This window comes from Oncorhynchus mykiss, chromosome 16 (genome assembly GCF_057628025.1).
Source record: "Oncorhynchus mykiss isolate SJ-2025 chromosome 16, ASM5762802v1, whole genome shotgun sequence".
In the NCBI taxonomy this organism is placed as follows: domain Eukaryota; kingdom Metazoa; phylum Chordata; class Actinopteri; order Salmoniformes; family Salmonidae; genus Oncorhynchus; species Oncorhynchus mykiss.
In genome coordinates, this window is record NC_143037.1 from 54,147,055 (window position 1) to 54,165,647 (window position 18,593).

At 41.2% G+C, this 18,593-nt stretch overlaps 1 long non-coding RNA gene across 1 annotated transcript in view; it reads left to right on the plus strand.

Annotated features, from left to right (window-relative positions):
• The window catches only part of LOC149976925 (uncharacterized), a 47,677-nt gene extending 42,653 nt beyond the window's left edge, over nt 1–5,024 (plus strand). Inside the window, exon 3 of the long non-coding RNA XR_016487366.1 lies at nt 1,962–5,024. This is a non-coding gene — a long non-coding RNA (uncharacterized LOC149976925). The remainder of the gene's footprint in view (nt 1–1,961) is intronic.
• The last annotated feature ends 13,569 nt before the right edge of the window (nt 5,025–18,593 follow it).

The window sequence follows — 18,593 nt, forward strand, 5'->3', positions numbered from 1 at the left end:
AGCGTGTTAAGTGTTCATTTTAATATATAAAACTGAACTCTACAAAAATACAAAATAACAACATGAATGAACAAATGAAAATTGAAACAGTCCCGTGTGGTACAAACACAGACACAGGAAACAATCACCCACCACTCAAAAGTGAAACCAGGCTACCTAAGTATGGTTCTCTATCAGGGACAACGAATGACAGCTGCTTCTGATTGAGAACCATACCAGGCCAAACACAAAAATCCCAAATCATAGAAAAGGGAACATAGACAACCCACCCAACTCACGCCCTGACCATACTAAAACAAAGACATAACAAAAGAACTAAGGTCAGAACGTGACAGTTGGCATACCTGTATTTTGGGAGTTTATCCCATTCTTCTCTGCAGATCCTCTCAAGCTCTGTCAGGTTGGATGGAGTGTCGCTGCACAGCTGTTTTCAGGTTTCAGGGCTCTGGCTGGGCCACTCAAAGACATTCCTGGATTGTCTTGGCTATGTGCTTAGTGTTGTTGTTCCTGTTGGAAGGTGAACCTTCACCCAAGTCTGAGGTCCTGAACGCTCTGGAGCAGGTTTTCATCTAGGATCTCTCTATACTTTGCTCCGTTCATCTTTCCCTGAATCCTGACTAGTCTAGCAGTCCCTGCTGCTGAAAACCCTCCCCACCGCATGATACTGCCACCACCATGCTCCACCGTAGGGATGGTGCCAGGTTTCCTACAGACATGACGCTTGGCATTCAGGCCAAAGAGTTCAATCTTGGTTTCATCAGACCAGAGGATCTTGTTTCTCATGGTCTGAGAGTCATTTAGGGGCCTTTTGGCAAACTCCAAGCAGGCTGTCATTTTTACTGAGGAGTGGCTTCGATCTGGCCACTCTACAATAAAGGCCTGATTAGTGGAGTACTGCAGAGTTGGTTGTCCTTCTGGAAGGTTCTCCCATCTCCACATAGGAACTCCTGAGCTCTGTCAGAGTGACCATCAGGTTCTTGGTCACCTCTCTGACGGCTCTAGGAAGAGTCTTGGTGGTTGCAAACTTCTTCCATTCATGAATGATGGAGGCCACTGTGTTCTTGGGGACCTTCAATGCTACAGAAATGTTTTGGTACATATTTGCCCAGATCTGTGCCTCGATACAATCCGGTCTCGGAGCTCTACGGACAATTCCTTCAACTTCATGGCTTGGTTTTTGCTCTGACATGCACTGTCGCCTGTTGGGCCTTATACAGACACGTGTGCCTTTTCAAATCATGACCAATCAATTGAATTTAGTGGACTCCGATGGAGTTGTAGAAACTTCTCAAGAATGATCAATGAGAACAGGATGCACCTGAGCTCAATTTCGAGTCTCATAGCAAAGGATCTGAATACTTTCTAAAAAAAATGTATATTGCTTTGTCATTAGGGAGTATTGTGTGTAGATTGATGATGATTTAATTTTATTTGATCAATCTTATAATAAGGCTGTAACGTAACAAAATGTGGAAAAAGTCAAGGGGTCTGAATACTTTCTGAAGGCACTATATACAGAATAAACCATTATTCAACCAATTCAAGCTTACAATTTGACAAGCACAAATGACTATTAAACAATTTTAACAATAACTTTTTATTAATGTGTCTTAAAAAAAATGTCATTGATGGTTAAAGTAGTTGACCCATTGTCAAATACAACATGTTAAATGATTGAACAATGTAAAGTTTTTTGCCATTGGACCTGGGCATCAGACTCCAGAACCCTTTATTGCAGAGTTGTGTCAATGAGGATTTCTGACTCCTCCTGTCTCAGCCTCCAGTATTTATGCTGCAGTAGTTTATGTGTCGGGGGCTAGGGTTAGTCTGTTATATATGGAGTATTTCTCCTGTCTTATCCGATATCCTGTGTGAATTTAAGTATGCTCTCTCTAATTTTCTTTCTCTCTCTCTCTCTCTCTCTCTCTCTCTCTCTCTCTCTCTCTCTCTCTCTCTCCTAGGACCATGCCTGAGGACTACCTGGCATGATGACTCCTTGCTGTCCCAAGTCCACCTGGCCATGCTGCTGCTCCAGTTTCAACTGTTCTGCCTGCGGCTATGAAACCCTGACCGGTTCACCGGACGTGCTATCTGTCCCAGACCTGCTGTTTTCAACTCTCTAGAGACAGCAGGAGTGGTAGAGATACTCTCAATGATCGGCTATGAAATGCCAACTGACATTTACTCCTGAGGTGCTGACCTGTTGCACCCTCGACAACTACTGTGATAATTATTATTTGACCCTGCTGGTCATTTATGAACATTTGAACATCTTGGCCATGTTCTGTTATAATCTCCACCTAGCACAGCCAGAAGAGGACTGGCCTCCCCTCATAGACTGGTTCCTCTCTAGGTTTCTTCCTAGGTTCTGGCCTTTCTAGGGAGTTTTTCCTAGCCACCGCGCTTCTACACCTGCATTGCTTGCTGTTTGGGGTTTTAGGCTGGGTTTCTGTACAGCACTTTGAGATATCAGCTGATGTAAGAAGGGCTATATAAATACATTTGATTTGATTTGAGGTGGTCGGTTTTCAGTTGGCTAATTTATAGAAGTCTAAATATCTGTGAGTGCCTATACTACAGTATGGTTCATAGGACTCTATGCATGCAGCATGGCTTTGCACTGTAACATTGTTGCACTTTCTGATCATTAAATTACTAATATGAACAGTATAAGCAGGTCAATTCCATTTTAATTCCAGTCAAATTCCAATTCCAACATTTGTGACAAGTATGCGTTGTAACACCCCTGTAATTACAGACTGCAATTACCACCAGTTACATTTTGTGATTACAGTGTGAATTATTACAGTTAATTACAATACTTTTTACAGTGTAATTCCATATGTAATTACACTGTAATAAGGATCTCTTAAAATGAAGTGTTATCATGGTTGGTAATGGACTTATTTTGTGTGCAGGTGGTGTTCCTGACAATTAACATGTTTACAACGAGACCCGTACAGCGATAATAGTCCCAGATTATGTTTCTCAATGTGGCACAGCATGACGTCTGCCATTTTGTGATTATGGTTGTCGATGTAATAAATGACAGCAACCAACCTTCATTTATGTCCAGGGTTAGTGTTGTCGTGAAGCAGTGAGGGTTTACTTCTTGTACGCCTAACAACGCCTGTGCCAATATTTCCTCCAAACACTGGCTTCTCAGGCATTATCACTTTCATACAACAGGTTACTAACATATTCAAACTATGATTTATATTTGTATTTGTGTTTATTAAGGAACACCCTGGGGTCCAGCAACCATAAGACAGTTAAACAGTTTAAAATATTACATGACATTACATTTCATAACACTTTTCCCAAAACATTTAGTGTGTTCCCTCAGGTCACCACTCCACCACCACATATTTACAAAGAACATCCATGTGTACGTGTGTGTAGAATGCGTGACTTATAATGTGTATGTGTGTCTGTGCCTGTGTGTGTCTCTTCACAGTCCCCGCTTTTCCATAAGGTGCATTTTCATCAGTTATTAAAATCCGATTGTATTGCTTGCATCAGTTACCTGGTGTGAAATAGAGTTCCATGTAGCCATGGCTCTATATAGTACTGTGCGCCTCCCATAGTCTGTTCTTGACTCGAGGATTGTGAAGAGACCTTTGGTGGTATGTCTTGTGGGGTGTGCATGGGCGTCCAAGCTGTGTGCTAATAGTTTAAACAGACACCTTGGTGCATTCAGCATGTCAACACTTCTTACAAAAACAAGTAATGATGAAGTCAATCTCTCCTCCACTTTGAGCTATGAGAGACTTACTGTACATGCATATTATTCATGTTACCTCTTCGTGTACATTTAAGGGCCCGCTGTGCTGCCCTGTGCTGAGCCAATTGTAATTTTCCAAGGTCCCTCTTTGTGGCACCTGACCACACAACTGAACAGTAGTCCAGGTGGGTGCGACAAAACTAGGGCCTGTAGGACCTGCCTTGTAGTTAAAAAGCTAGAGCAACACTTTATTATGGACAGACTTCTCCCCATCTTAGCTATTGTTGTATCAATATGTGTTGACCCTGACAGTGTGCAATCCAGGGTTACTCCAAGCAGTTTAGTCATCTCAACTTGCTCAATTTCCACATTATTTATTACAAGATTGAGGTTTAGGGTTTAGTGAATGATTTGTCCCAAATACAATGATCTTAGTTGTTGAAATATTTAGGACTCATTTATTCTTTGCCACCCGTTCTGAAACTGACTGCAGCTCTTTGTTAAGTGTACAGTGTTGAGTCATCCCCATACATAGCCACACTGGATTTTCTCAAGTCATTAGTAAAGAAATGAAGGGGCCACGACAGCTGCATTAGGGAATTCCTGATTCCACCTGGATTATGTTGGAGAGACCTCCATTAAAGAACACCCTCTGTGTTCTGTTGAACAGGTAACTGTTTATCCATAATATAGCAGGAGGTGTCAAGCCATAACACATACGTTTTTCCATCATCAGACTATGATCGACAATGTTGTTGAGCTTGTTGAATGTCCTTCCCTATAAGCATGCGGAAAGTCTTTTGTCAATTTGTTTACAGTAAAATGGTAAAACACTATTTTTTCCAAAGTTTACTAAGGGTTGGTAATAGGTTGATTGGTTGGCTATTTGAGCCAGTAAAGGGGGCTTTACTATACTTCGGTAGCAGACTTACTTTAGCTTCCCTCCAGGCCTGAGGGTACACACATTCTAGTAGGCTTACATTGAAGATGTGGCAATATCGTCCGCTATTATCTTTAGTAATTTTCCATCCAAGTTGTCAGACCCCAGTGGCTTTTCATTGTTGATAGACAACAATAATATTTTCACTTCTTTCACACTCACTTTATGGAATAAAAAATTACAATGCTTGTCTTTCATAATTTGATCAGTTATACTTGGATGTGTAGTGTCAGCAATTGTTGCTGTCATGTCATGCCTAAGTTTGCTAATGTTGCCAATGAAAAAATAATTAAAGTAATTGGCATTATCATTCGGTTTTGTGATGAATGAGCCATCTGATTCAATAAATGATGAAGCTGAGTTTGCCTTTTTGCCCAAAATGTCATTTAGGGTGCTCCAAAGCTATTTACTCACATTCTTTGCCATTTATACTTGTTTCATAGTGTAGTTTCTTCTTTTTATTCAGTTTAGTCACATGAGTCCTCAATTTGTTGTACGTTTGCTAATCAGTTGTGCAGCCAGACTTACTTGCTATTCCTTTTGCCTTATCCCTCTCAATCATACACATTTTCAATTCCTCATCAATCCACGGGGATTTAACCGTTTTTACAGTCATTTTTAATGGGTACATGCTTATTAGTAACTGGAATAAGCAATTCCATAAATGTGTCAAGTGCAGCGTTTGGTTGCTCCACATTACACACCACAGACCAACAAATATGTTTTTACATCAACAACATAAGAATCACTATAAAACCTATTGTATGATCTCTTATACACTATATTAGGCCCAGCCTTTGGTTTTCCTAGATATGGCTACTATATTGTGGCCACTACATCCGATGGATTTGGATACTGCTTTAAAGCATACTTCTTCAGCATTAGTAAAGCTGTGATCAGTAAATGTCGATGATTTCATTACTGTTTGTAACTCCCCTGACAGGTTGACTGATAACCTGAACCAGGTTGCAGGCACTAGCTACAGTTTGAAGCTTTCTCTTGAGTGGGCAGCCTGCTGAAATCCAGTCAATATTTAAATCACCCAGAAAATACACCTCTCTGTTGATATCACGTACATTATAAAGCATTTCACACATGCTATCCAGATACTGACTTAGCACTTAGTGGTCTATAGCAGCTTCCCACCAGAATGGGCTTTAGGTGAGGCAGCCATATTACATCAACAATATTTAACGAGACCCTCTTTAAGCTTTACAGGAATGTGGTTCTGAATGTAAACAGCAACACCTCCACCTCCACCTTTAGCATTTATGTATTTTTTGTAGATGTTATAACCATGTATTGCTACCATTGTATCATCAACGGTATTATCCAAGTGAGTTTCAGAAATTGTCAGATTATGAATGTCATCTGTTACTAGCAAATTATTGATTTTATCAACCTTGTTTCTTAAGCTACATATGTTAATGTGGGCTATATTTACCACTTTTCTGGGATGCTTGATTGTTTTCATTGCTTTACTGGGAAGCTTAGCAGAAGTAGACATGCTCATATTATTTATTTTAGTGCAGGGTGAGCTGCACACAGTGGACTTCCTACTAGGACACACCACATCAGTGATGACAGTATAACTCTAGTTCATAGGCACATGATTACTGCATACAATATCTATAGGATCAGCAGAGGCATTCAGGGCAGTTATAGGGACACACATTAGGTTACTTACATTGTGTCTTCCAATGCCTTTGAGATAATGTACATTTGCTGAAGCATTATGACAACACAGCAAAACAATAGTAGCAATTAACTGAGCTGGGTTGGGTCATTGATAAGTCATTGTCTCAATGCAGCCTTATAATGCTGTGAAAGAATCCAGGAACCCAAATTATTTGGGTATATATATCCTTATAAAACAGGCTTTGTTTCAAGAAGGTATCAAAATTGTCAATAAATGTTACACACACAGAGCTGCACACTAAAAGTCTGATGAAACGTTCAATGCAACGATTTAGGGAGGGCACAGGGCCAGATATTAATAATGTCATTGAATCCCAATTTTATTTAACTTGGCAAGTCAGTTAAGAACAAATTCTTATTTACAAAGACGGCCTACCACATGAACTATGATAGACTCAATTTCCTGATGCTGGTTTATAATGTTTGGGAGCAGCTTGTTGATGTCCTGATTCAGGTTTAAAATGTTTGGGAGCTGCTTGTTGATGTCCTGATGCAGGTTTAAAATGTTTGGGAGCAGCTTATTTATGTCCTGTACTTGTGCTCCTGGCTAGCACAAAGTTTTTGCTCCAGGGACTGAGACATTTTTCACCATTGAACTGCCCAATACAACGGCCAGAGAAAGGGATGGAGAAATCCGATCTTTCCTACCCCTTTCACAGGCTCACGTGAAGCAGGATAGCATACGACTACTGCTCCTGACGATCGGTCCAAACCTTCCACAGCAGGCAGCCTTCCCTGTCAGATCCAAAGAGAGGGAAAGGAGCTGAACTCATTAAAATTGTTATTTTGATGCATTTATTACAACTATTTCATCCCTCCACAAAGTAGTCCCGACACAAATCTAGGGTTGCCACACAAGCCAGCTGGTCGTTCGTTCTAACGGTTTGGTTGCCAAACACGCGACCCAGTCGTTAAGTCTTTTTGTTCTGTATCTATGGACGCAACCCAGTCGTTTGTTCTTATCCCTTGCTAGCTAGCCAACTACGGCTAACTAACAGTCACGTCAAACAGTGCAGCCAGAATAACAACAAAGTAGCTGCATTTTAATTTGTTTAACCTGTTTTTTGGTGATATTTATTTGGACACATCCATAACAATGAGCTAATGATGCCTGATTTCACCTGACATAGAAAATGTGGTTTCTTGTCAGGACACTGTTGTTCAGAGGAGCTAGCCAACAACACAGCTAACACAATCACTTCAAACTGAAGCTGGAAAGACTGCAAACTAGGTGCACTTTGTTTCGTTTTTACCTGTTTTCTATTGAAATGTCTTTGTATATATATATCCATAAAAATTAGGCTGAATCCTGATTTCAACTGGCTGAAAAAAGCTGCCTACCTGTCTGTCTCATCCCGACTCTTGACCCCTACACGTTCATTACTATGGGACAGCTGAAGATCGAATTTCAACACTGAAACAATGTTGCAAATGTCAGAGACAAACAGCAAGGTTTATACAAATCTCTGCTATTGAAAACCAATTGCTATTCTAAAAGAAATGGGAGATAATGTCTAGATGCTTTTTACAGTGATCAAGTTTATAAATTGTCTGGCTGGGCTTGATGAGACTGTGGATTGAGCAGTGATATGTAACCGAGTAAATAGGCAAAAAGTCATACCTTTAGCTGGTGGTAACTTGTGGAATATACGCCCTGCTGGAATGCGGTTTTAACTAATTAGTATCCATGATTAGACCCACCCGTTGTATAATCTTCACCGATCGTGTCTAGGTATTTCCACGAAGACTCAGGCCATCTGCACCTGCTTGAGGAAACATCCTCAGCCTATAGTGACACAATGCAGGAGGACAGATGCTTGACTGAATACATGATATACTTGTGTTCCACTACAGAGTACACAAAGTGTCAAAATCTGTCAACTCCCACAGCATCACCACAAGTGTTCCCATTTAGGGCCCATTAGGCCAGAGCCCTGGTGAGCACAGACAGAACGGTCGGTCCAGTGAGCATGTGCTGTAAGTGAAATGGTTGTCCAGGGACAGGCAGTCACACACAGTGTGACTCAACCGTCAGTAGTGGCAGGAATAACGCAATACCTTATGGTGCAAGTCCAGCACCAAGTGCTTACTCGCTCACTCTTGGAAAATTTGACAAGTCGATTTATCCTTCACTATATCACTCTTAATTTGCCTTTATGTCTAGGCACATAATTAATGTTGGCCATCAAATCAATCTCTCCCGTGGACGTGTTCAATGGGACGTGGGGAAGGGGAAGGAGTGGCACGCCTAAACATACTTGTTTGATCCATGTCAGGTAGCCGTATTGTAACTGGCCATAACGATAATCAGAAATGAGCTAGGGTAGGTAGATTAGAGAGGGAGAGGTCCCAGAGTAAGATACATATTTGATGGAACTCTTGATAAAAGGGCTAACAACCTGAATTATTGAGGGGACAAGTTTCTATTGAACTGAACCCAGAGCCAAACGATGTACTGTTAATTATTTACCTCCCACATTTAACTCCAGAAAACCTCACCAGTTTAGCTGACCCGTGACCTCTAGGAGCATCCCTCTCCTGAAGTGAAATTTGTCATCAGACTGGACTGGTATTAATGTGGGGATTAAAAGATACCAGATTCTTCTCAGCATAATGCAGGATTTAAACGCCATTTTCTGGAGCTTGAGTGGCTGTGGTCGGGGCCAACAGGTCTCATGGGACTGAGTGATCTCGTTCCATATGGAGATACAAATTAGTGAGCAGATATGGCAACCATGATCCAGATGTTAGCTAGCTGTACATGTGCTGCTGGTGCTCTGTGCTAGGGATTAACATCAGTAACCGGGATCCTGGGGACAGTTCTGAGACCACTCTTCACATTTCCCGAAATATATTTTTGTGCAATTCCACAAAATACACAACATGCTCAGCTGCAGATTAGAAAAATGTGAAATAGCACATAATTCAAACAGGTTGACACATGTAAGCCTTTAGTCTAGTTTATTTACTTCACACAAAGTAGCCTTGAGACCTGAATGCAGTTTAGAGTTTTCATCAGAACTGAAAATTTGATCCAGGTCTGACCCAAGCTGGTGAGCTGAAGCACGAGTCCAGGCCTGGTTCGACCTAAAATAAATTGAATTAGCCTGAATCTGAAAGAAAATGCCAGATTTATAGAAAACAGGCTACATTGATTTAATCTGATGTTGAGAACATCGCGGCGGAGGCCGGTAGCAATGGAGTGAGGAGAAGAGGAAACAGATATTAGGTCTATAAAAAGCTCAGAGAGAGGAAAACTAATCTTAGTTATTATCAATTGAATTATGAAAATATTGGATAAAAAGTAGTTGAGGGCATGTATCAAATTCTTGTTTATACTGAAACTCCCAAAGTCACATTCAACTGTTATACTCATTTAAAGCAATAGTCGTGTTTGGTCACCTAGATCATCATTAAGCACCGTTTTTATTCGGACAGCGCAGGCACGCTACTTTGAGACAAGCATGGGGGACTCCTCTAGATAAATCAATCAATGTCAGATTTTTGTTTTCACTGAATCTCCGTTTGGATATTAGGAAACAATTAGGCTGGGGAAATGTTAGCGGAGTTGAGGTGAGTGCTAATGATCATCTTTATTCTAGTTGCTCATATATTAGTTGATCAGAACATTTTGCTAGCATGTTAAACAAGTCTGCTTGCTCTTCACTCGTGTAGTAGCCTGTCGTACTCCCGACCAAAATCCTGTGACTTGTCTCATAATCAATCAAATGTTTCACCGAATCTCTGTCTATATATTTGGTTAGTGGTAGCTCATTTACTAGTTTGCTCATCTATCAATGATCAGAAACATGTAGCATGCAATAATGTAGCCTAAATCAAGTGTAGCATATTATTTATTAATTGACTCATGCAGTAGCCTTATGAGCACCATTTACACTTCAGGTCAAAGGTTAGTTCCCACATATTCTGAGCACTTGTTGGCTGCTTTTCCTTCCCTCTGCAGTCTGACTCATCCCAAACCATCTCAATTTGGTTGAGGTCGGGGGATTGGCAGGACCAGGTCATCTGATGCAGCACTCCATCACTCTCCTTCTTGGTCAAATAGCCCTTACACAGCCTGGAGGTGTGTTGGCTCATTGTCCTGTTGAAAAACAAGCGCAAACCAGATGAGATGGCGTATCGCTACAGAATGCTGTGGTAGCCATGCTGGTTAAGTGTGCCTTGAATTGTCTATGAATAAATCATAGACAGTGTCACCAACAAATCCCCCCCCCCCCACACCATAACATCTACTCCATGCTTTATGGTGGGAAATACACATGTGGAAATACACATCCGTTCTGGGAGACACAGCAATTGGAACCAAGAATCTCTAATTTGGACTCCAGACCAAAGGACACATTTCCTCTGGTCTAATGCCCATTGCTCGTGTTTCTTGGCCCAAGCAAGTCTCTTCTTATTATTGGTGTCCTTTAGTAGTGGTTTCTTTTCAGCAATTCGACCACGAATACCTGATTCACACAGTCTCCTCTGAACAGTTGATGTTGATGTGTCTGTTACTTGAACTCTGTGAAGTATTTATTTGGGCTGCAATTTCTGAGGCTGGTAACTCTAACAAACTTATCTTTTGCAGCAGAGGGAACTCTGGGTTTTCCTTTCCTGTGGCGGTCCTTATGAGAGCCAGTTTCATCATTCATCATGCACTTGAAGAAACTTTCAAAGTTCTTGAAATGTTCCTGATTGACTGACCTTCAAGTCTTAAAGTAATGATGGACTGTCGTTTCTCTTTGCTTATTTGGGCTGTTCTTGCCATAATATGGACTTGGTCTTTTACCAAATAGAGATATCTTCTGTATACCGCTCTACCTTGTCACAACACAACTGATTGGTTCAAATGCATTAAGAAGGAAAGAAATTCCACAAATTAACTTTTAAGAAGGCACACCTGTTAATTGAAATGCATTCCAAGTGACTACCTCATGAAGATAGTTGAGAGAATGCTAAGAGTGTGCAAAGCTGTCATCAAGGCAAAGGGTGGCTATTTGAAGAATCTCAAATATATAATATATTTTGATTTGTTTTACACTTTTTTGGTTACTACATAATTCCATATGTTTTATTTCATAGTTTTGATGTCTTCACTATTATTCTACAATGTAGAAAATAGTAAAAATAAAGAAAAACCCTTGAATGAGTAGGTGTTCTAAAACTTTTGACCGATAGTGTAATTAAACAATGATATGTTAGCACACTGTACAGTGGATGGCGAAAATATTCACCCCACTTCTCATTTTTCCTATTTTGTTGCCTTACAACCTGGAATTAAAATTGATTTTTGTGGGGTTTGTGTAATTTGATTTACACAACATGCCTATCACTTTGAAGATGCAAAATATTTTTTATTGTGAAACGAACAAGAAATAAGACAAAAAAACGGAAAACTTGAGAGTGCATAACTATTCACCCCCCAAAGTCAATACTTTGTAGAGACAGCTTTTCCAGCAATTACAGTTGCAAGTCTCTTGTGGTATGTCTCTATAAGCTTGGCACATCTGGCCACTGGGATTTTTGCCCATTCTTCAAGGCAAAACTGCTCTAGCTCCATCAAGTTGGATGAGTTCCGCTGCTGTACCGCAATCTTTAAGTCATACCACAGATTCTCAATTGGATTGAGGCCTGGGCTTTGACTAGGCCATTCCAAGACATTTAAATGTTTCCCCTTAAATCACCAGAGTGTTGCTTTAGCAGTATGCTTAGGGTCATTGTCCTGCTGGAAGGTGTACCTCTGTCCCAGGCTCAAATCTCTGGAAGACTGAAACAGGTTTCCCTCAAGAATTTCCCTGTATTTAGCTCCATCCATCATTCCTTCAATTCTGATCAGTTTCCCAGTCCCCGCCGATGAAAAACATCCCCACAGAATGATGCTGCCACCACCATGTTTCACTGTGGGGATGAAGTTCGCGGGGTGATGAGAGGTGTTGGGTTTGCGCGAGACATAGCATTTTCCTTGATGTCCAAAAAGCTACATTTTAGTCTCATCTGACCAGAGTACCTTCTTCCATATGTCTCCCACATGCCTTTTGGCAAACACCAAACATGTTTGCACATTTTTTTCTTTAAGAAATTGCTTTTTTTCTGTCCACTCTTCTGTAAGGCCCAGCTCTGTGGAGTGTACGGCTTAAAGTGGTCCTATGGACAGATACTCCAATCTCCGCTGTGGAGCTTTGCAGCTGCTTCAGGATTATCTTTGGTCTCTTTGTTGCCTCTCTGATTAATGCCCTCCTTGCCTGGTCTGTGAGTTTTGGTGGGCAGACCTCTCTGGGCAGGTTTGTTGTGGTGCCATCAATTTTTTTTAATAATGGTGCTCCGTGGGATGTTCAAAGATCCTGATATTTTTTTATGACCCAACCCTAATCTGTTCTTCTCTACAACTTTGTTCCTGACCTGTTTGTAGAGCTCCTTTGTCTTCATGGTGCCGCTTCCTTGGTGGTGCCCCTTGCTTAGTGGTGTTGCAGACTCTTATTTATCAAATTATGTGACTTCTGAAGGTAATTGGTTGCACCAGATCTTATTTAGGGGCTTCATAGCAAAGGGGGTGAATATATATGCACGCACCACTTTTCTGGGCGTTTTTTTGTATAATTTTTTGAAACAAGTAATTCTTTTCATTTCACTTCACCAATTTGGACTATTTTGTGTATGTCCATTGCAGGAAATCCAAATAAAAGTCCATTTAAATTACAGGTTGTAATGCAACAAAATAGGAAAACACCAAGGGGGTGAATCATTTTGCAAGGCACTGTATGTTAATAATTTCAGTCTATAAAACCATCAACTTGTTGAAGGACACACTCGTAATTTGAGTGATGGAATTTATGTTCCACTTTTAAATAATAAAATGAGCATGAAATTCATCAAAGGGATAGTTTCTTAAGGAGATCTGCTTCAAAAGCAGCTTTTATTTACATAGGCATGTACTGTAGGCTATTTCTCAATCAATTAAAACATCTTTCTCTGGTGCTCATATACGTTCAACTTGAAACCCTATGTTTCAGCGTATTGCACGGACCAAGTTCCCTGATCTTTTATTTCTGACAAGTTTGTGGTTTTTGTGGTTTATGCAAGTTTATTACAAACTGAAATTTGGACAAAAGCCAGGGCTGCACCTCCTACTGTATCACTCAGACTGAAGAGTCTGCAGATTCTACTCTGCTAGTTTGTAGTAATTAGCTTACTAACATAGCAACATTTAACTGGTAATTAAGAGGGAAATCAGACTGATGTCTTGATGTCTGATATTATGAGAAACCAACATGTTGTTCTGTCCGGGTCTGCTCTAACTATAGACACCTGGATGGTAATCAGATGTTAAAATTCAGTGTGTCATGAGAAAAACAGTTGTTCTTTAAAGAGACACACCTGCATCTCTGGGAGTCCTGCAACATTCACATTTAGATAGTAGAATTGGCCTGATTTAATATATCTATGTTGTATTCTCTGGTTATATTATCCCAGTGTACTCAAGCTTAAAGGGTTGAACTGAAGATTGTGCCAGAATCTTCAGTTCAATCAGGAGAGACTGTTTCAGGACAGCTGTTTTCAGTACAGCTGGTTTCAGGACCACTGTTTTCAGGAGCTTTATGGTCAGGATATGACGATGCTTATCTGCAGATCTCTTTTAACTGGACAAGCTTGAGTGTTTTGTTGCAACTTCATTTGAATAGACAGAGTTGGATTTTCGATGGTATTTGGAGCATGCTACTGTACCTTGGGTCCACTGATGTCATGGAGGGAAGATGCTAAGCCAATGTTAATCTCTGTGTACTGTAAGTAGGCTTTTTGGCAAAGTCTGGATCCATAGATTACATTACTTGCTAGTTAAATATTATTTGTAATTTGGAAGGACATCCACTTTAAATCTACTAGCATACAGTGCTCTCTCCAACAACATCCTTTGTTTTCTTTCAGTCAAATGCTCAGAAACCACTCTGTCAAAAAGCTGTAGTAATGAGGTCATCAAAATGTCACTTTCCATAAGCATCCCTCTTCAGTAGCGTACAACAAATTACTTCATTATGATGGTGTCATGAGCTCCATGTTGTGCCAGATGACATTTAGCTTTTGACTCTAGCCATATTACTGTTTCTTGAGTTTATCCCCGCTATCATCCAGAAGGCGAGGTCAGTACAGGTGCATCAAAGCTAGGACAGAGAGCCTGAAAAACAGCTTCTATCTCAAGGCCATCAGACTGTTAAACAGACATCACAAGCACATTAGAGGCTGCTGCATAGACTAGAAATCACTGGCCACTTTAAGGAATGGAACATTAGTCACTTTAATAATGTTTACATATCTGCAATTTTTCATCTCATATGTATATACTGTATTCTATACAGTTCTACGGTATCTTAGTCACTTAATAATGTTTACATATCTTTCATTACTCATCTCATATGTATATACTGTATTATATACTATTATATGGTATCTTAGTCACTTAATGTTTACATATCTTGCATTATTCATCTCATATGTACAGTATATACTGTTTTCTATACTATTCTACTGTATCTTAGTCTGTTCCGCTCTGACATATATGTACATAGTCTTAATACATTCCTACTTAGATTTGTGTGTATTGGGTAGGCGTAGAAGCACATGCTAACATCTGCTTATCACGTGTATGTGACCAATACAATTTGATTTGATTTGATTCGCCATATTACTGTTGCCTCATTCCAAATGTGACATAATTAGCTGTTAGTGTTTTCTCTGAGGTGAGAGACGAGTCTGCTACAGAGGAATACGAGAACAAGGAAGTACACACCATCTCTGTTGGAAAATTAGGCTAAACAGGCCTGGGCCTGTTTGTTGGTAGGCCCTCAGGCAAAATCACATTCCTGCTGAAAGTGGTGTTAGCAGGCCAGTAGGGGGCAGCTTTTCCTCCGATGCCCCGAGGCAGGCGTGACAGGGATACTGTGCCCTGTGGGGTGTTGTCATTTGGTTTGGTTGTTAACAGAGAGGAAGAGGCGAAGCGAGAGGTTCGACTCTGCCCAAATTCTGTCTGTGCAAATAACAAACTTGTACCGTTAAGCAGACCAAGTGAGGAGATTTTGTATGGGGGAGCAATGAGAAAGTAGAATCTGGTCAAGATGAAAGTTAATTGCTGTTTTGATAAGTGAGATTTATTTGATTAAATCTAAGTTTCATTAATTGTTTTAACCTTTATTTAACTAGGCCAGTCAGTTAAGAACAAAATCTTATTTTCAATGACGGCCTAGGAACAGTGGGTTAACTGGCTGTTCAGGGACAGAAACAACAGATTAGTACCTCGTCAGCTCAGAGATTTGAACTTGCAACCTTCCGGTTACCAGTCCAATGCTCTAACCACTAGGCTACCCTAATGCGTAGGTTGTTACAAGTGTATTGATATTTCGACAAGATCATTGGCTAGAATGTTCCCACCTGATCTCGTCTCCTCCCGCCTGCCTTTCGCCTTAGCGGAAATGTATTTCCATTCTTAGAGCGGAAGGGGACAGCCAGGAGTCATCAAGCCAGGTAGTCCTGAGTCATGGTCCTAGGGCTCAGGTCCTCTGGGAGGGGAGAGAGAGAGAGATGGGAGAATTAGAGGGAGAATACAGGACAACAGATAAGACCAGAGAATTTCACCAGATATGACAAGGACAGAGTGACCCTAGCCCCCTGGCACATAGACTATTGCAGCATAAATACTGGAGGCTGAGACAGGGGAGGTCGGGGGACACTGTGGCCCTGTCCGACAATACCCCCGGAGAGCACCAACCAGGCAGGATATAACCCCCCCCCCCCCCCCCCACTTTGGCAAAGCACAGCCCCCACACCACTCGAGGAATATCAACAGGCCACCAACTGACTACCCTGAGACAGGCTGAGTATATCCCACGAAGATCTTCTCCACCTGACAGGAAGATCACGTCAGTGACTCAACCCACTCAAGTTGAGTATAGCTAAAAAAGCCTGGCACGATGTGACGCACCCCTCCTAGGGACGGCATGGAATTAACTATATGCCATGTGCATTTGTTTATGTATGATTTTGAGACATGACACATGTAACAGTTCCTAGGCTGTCATTATAAATAAGAATTTGTTCTTAACTGACTTGCCTAGTTAAATAAAAGTTCAATTAAAATAAAAAATAAAAACATGAAATAGCTCCCAAATGAAATGTTTATCTTGTGCACTAGAATTTCATGCTTGTTTAATTATATAAAAGTGGAACATGAATTGAATCATTCAGGTCCTGAGTGTGTCCCGAAGTTGATGGGTTTATTGATCCCCTTTCCACTCAATGGAAGTCACCCTCTGAGTTTCGTCAGTAACACATGACAACAGGTGCTTTGCTGTTCACTGTATGTCTAACATAAACTTTTATTTTCCATGATAGAATTGGCTGTGATCCGCCATTAACTGATGTATGGTGAGAGCCCTTGAAGAAAATGGCTGCTGTGTGTTACCCGGTGGGGTGTTGAACATGGAAGATGGATGAGATGGGTTACCAATGCAATATACAGGGCTTGAGGACCTGGCGAATGACATAATATTAACCTTGTCCATCATGAAAATCCATCATGATAAAACTCCATCATTATAGTCAAGAGCGACATGCTGCTAAAAATATAAAATACATTAGGCATGGTATTTCATTCATATCATTACATGCACTCTACCTACATGTACAGTATTTACAGAAGCCATAACCACTAGCACTATGGTATTCTATGAATACCATGAAGTGTGGAGGAATTACTTGTGATGCGGAAAGTGTTAAACATTCTAATTGCCCCTCCTTTGAGGATTTAATCTGGAACAAACCTCATCATCACTGATGTGAACCAGCCTCTAATACAATTAATCCTTCCTGTTCACTCCAGCTCCACACATGCACATACAGACACACACGCACACACACATGCTCATACACACACACACACGCTCACACACTCAGTCAAAGGCAGACACAAACACTCATTCAAATGCACACGTACACACACACGCTCAAGCACTCATTCAAATCAAATGTTATTTGTCACATGCGCCGAATACAACAAGTATAGACTTTACCGTGAAATGTTTACTTACAAGCCCTTAACCAACAGTGCAGTTCAAGAAGAAGAAAATATTTACCAAGTAGGCTAAAATAAAAAGTAATAATAAAAAGTAACACAATAAGAATAACAATAACGAGACTTTTTACAGCAGGCACCGGTACCGAGTCAGTGTGCAGGGGTACAGGCTAGTTGAGGTAATCTGTACATGTAGGTGGGGGCGAAGTGACTATGCATAGGTTACAAACAAACAGAGAGTCGCTGCAGTGTACAAAGGGGGATCAATGTAAATTGTCCGGTGGCGATTTTTGTGAATTGTTCAGCAGTCTAATGGCTTGGGGGTAGAAGCTGTTGAGGAGCCTTTTGGTCATAGACTAGGTGCTCCAGTACCGCTTCCCATGCGGTAGCAGAGAAAACATTCCATAACTTGGGTGACTGGAGTCTCTGACAATTTTATGGGCTTCCTCTAACTCCGCCTACTATATAGCTCCTGGATGGCAGGAAGCTTGGCCCCAGTGATGTACTGGGCCGTTCGCACTACCTTCTGTAGTGCCTTAAGGTCAGATGCCAAGCAGTTGCCATACCAGGCAATGATGCAACCGGTCAGGATGCTCTCGATGGTGCAGCTGTAGAACCTTTAGAGGATCTGGGGGCCCATGCCAAATCTTTTCAGTCTCCTGAGGGGGAAAAGGTTTTGTTGTGCCATCTTCACGACTCTCTTGGTATGTTTAAACCATGATAGTTCATGGTGATGTAGACACCAAGGAACTAGAAACTCTCGACCCACTCCAGTACAGCCCCGTTGATGTTAATGGGGGCCTGTTTGGCCCGCCTTTTCCTGTAGTCCACGGTCTGCTCCTTTGTCTTGCTCACATTGAGGGAGAGGTTGTTGTCCTGCCAGTTCTCTGACTTCCTCCCTATAGGCCGTCTCATCGTTGTCAGTGATCAGGCCTACCACTGTTGTGTCGTCAGAAAACTGAATGATGGTGTTGGAGTTGTGTTTGGCCACGCAGTTGTGGGTGAACAGGGAATACAGGAGGGGACTATGTACACACCCCTGAGGGGCCCCAGTGTTAAGGATCAGCGTGGCAGACGTATTGTTGCCTACTCTTACCAACTGGGGGCGGCCCTTCAGGAAGTCCAGGATCTAGTTGCAGAGGGAGGTGTTAAGTCCCAGAGTCCTT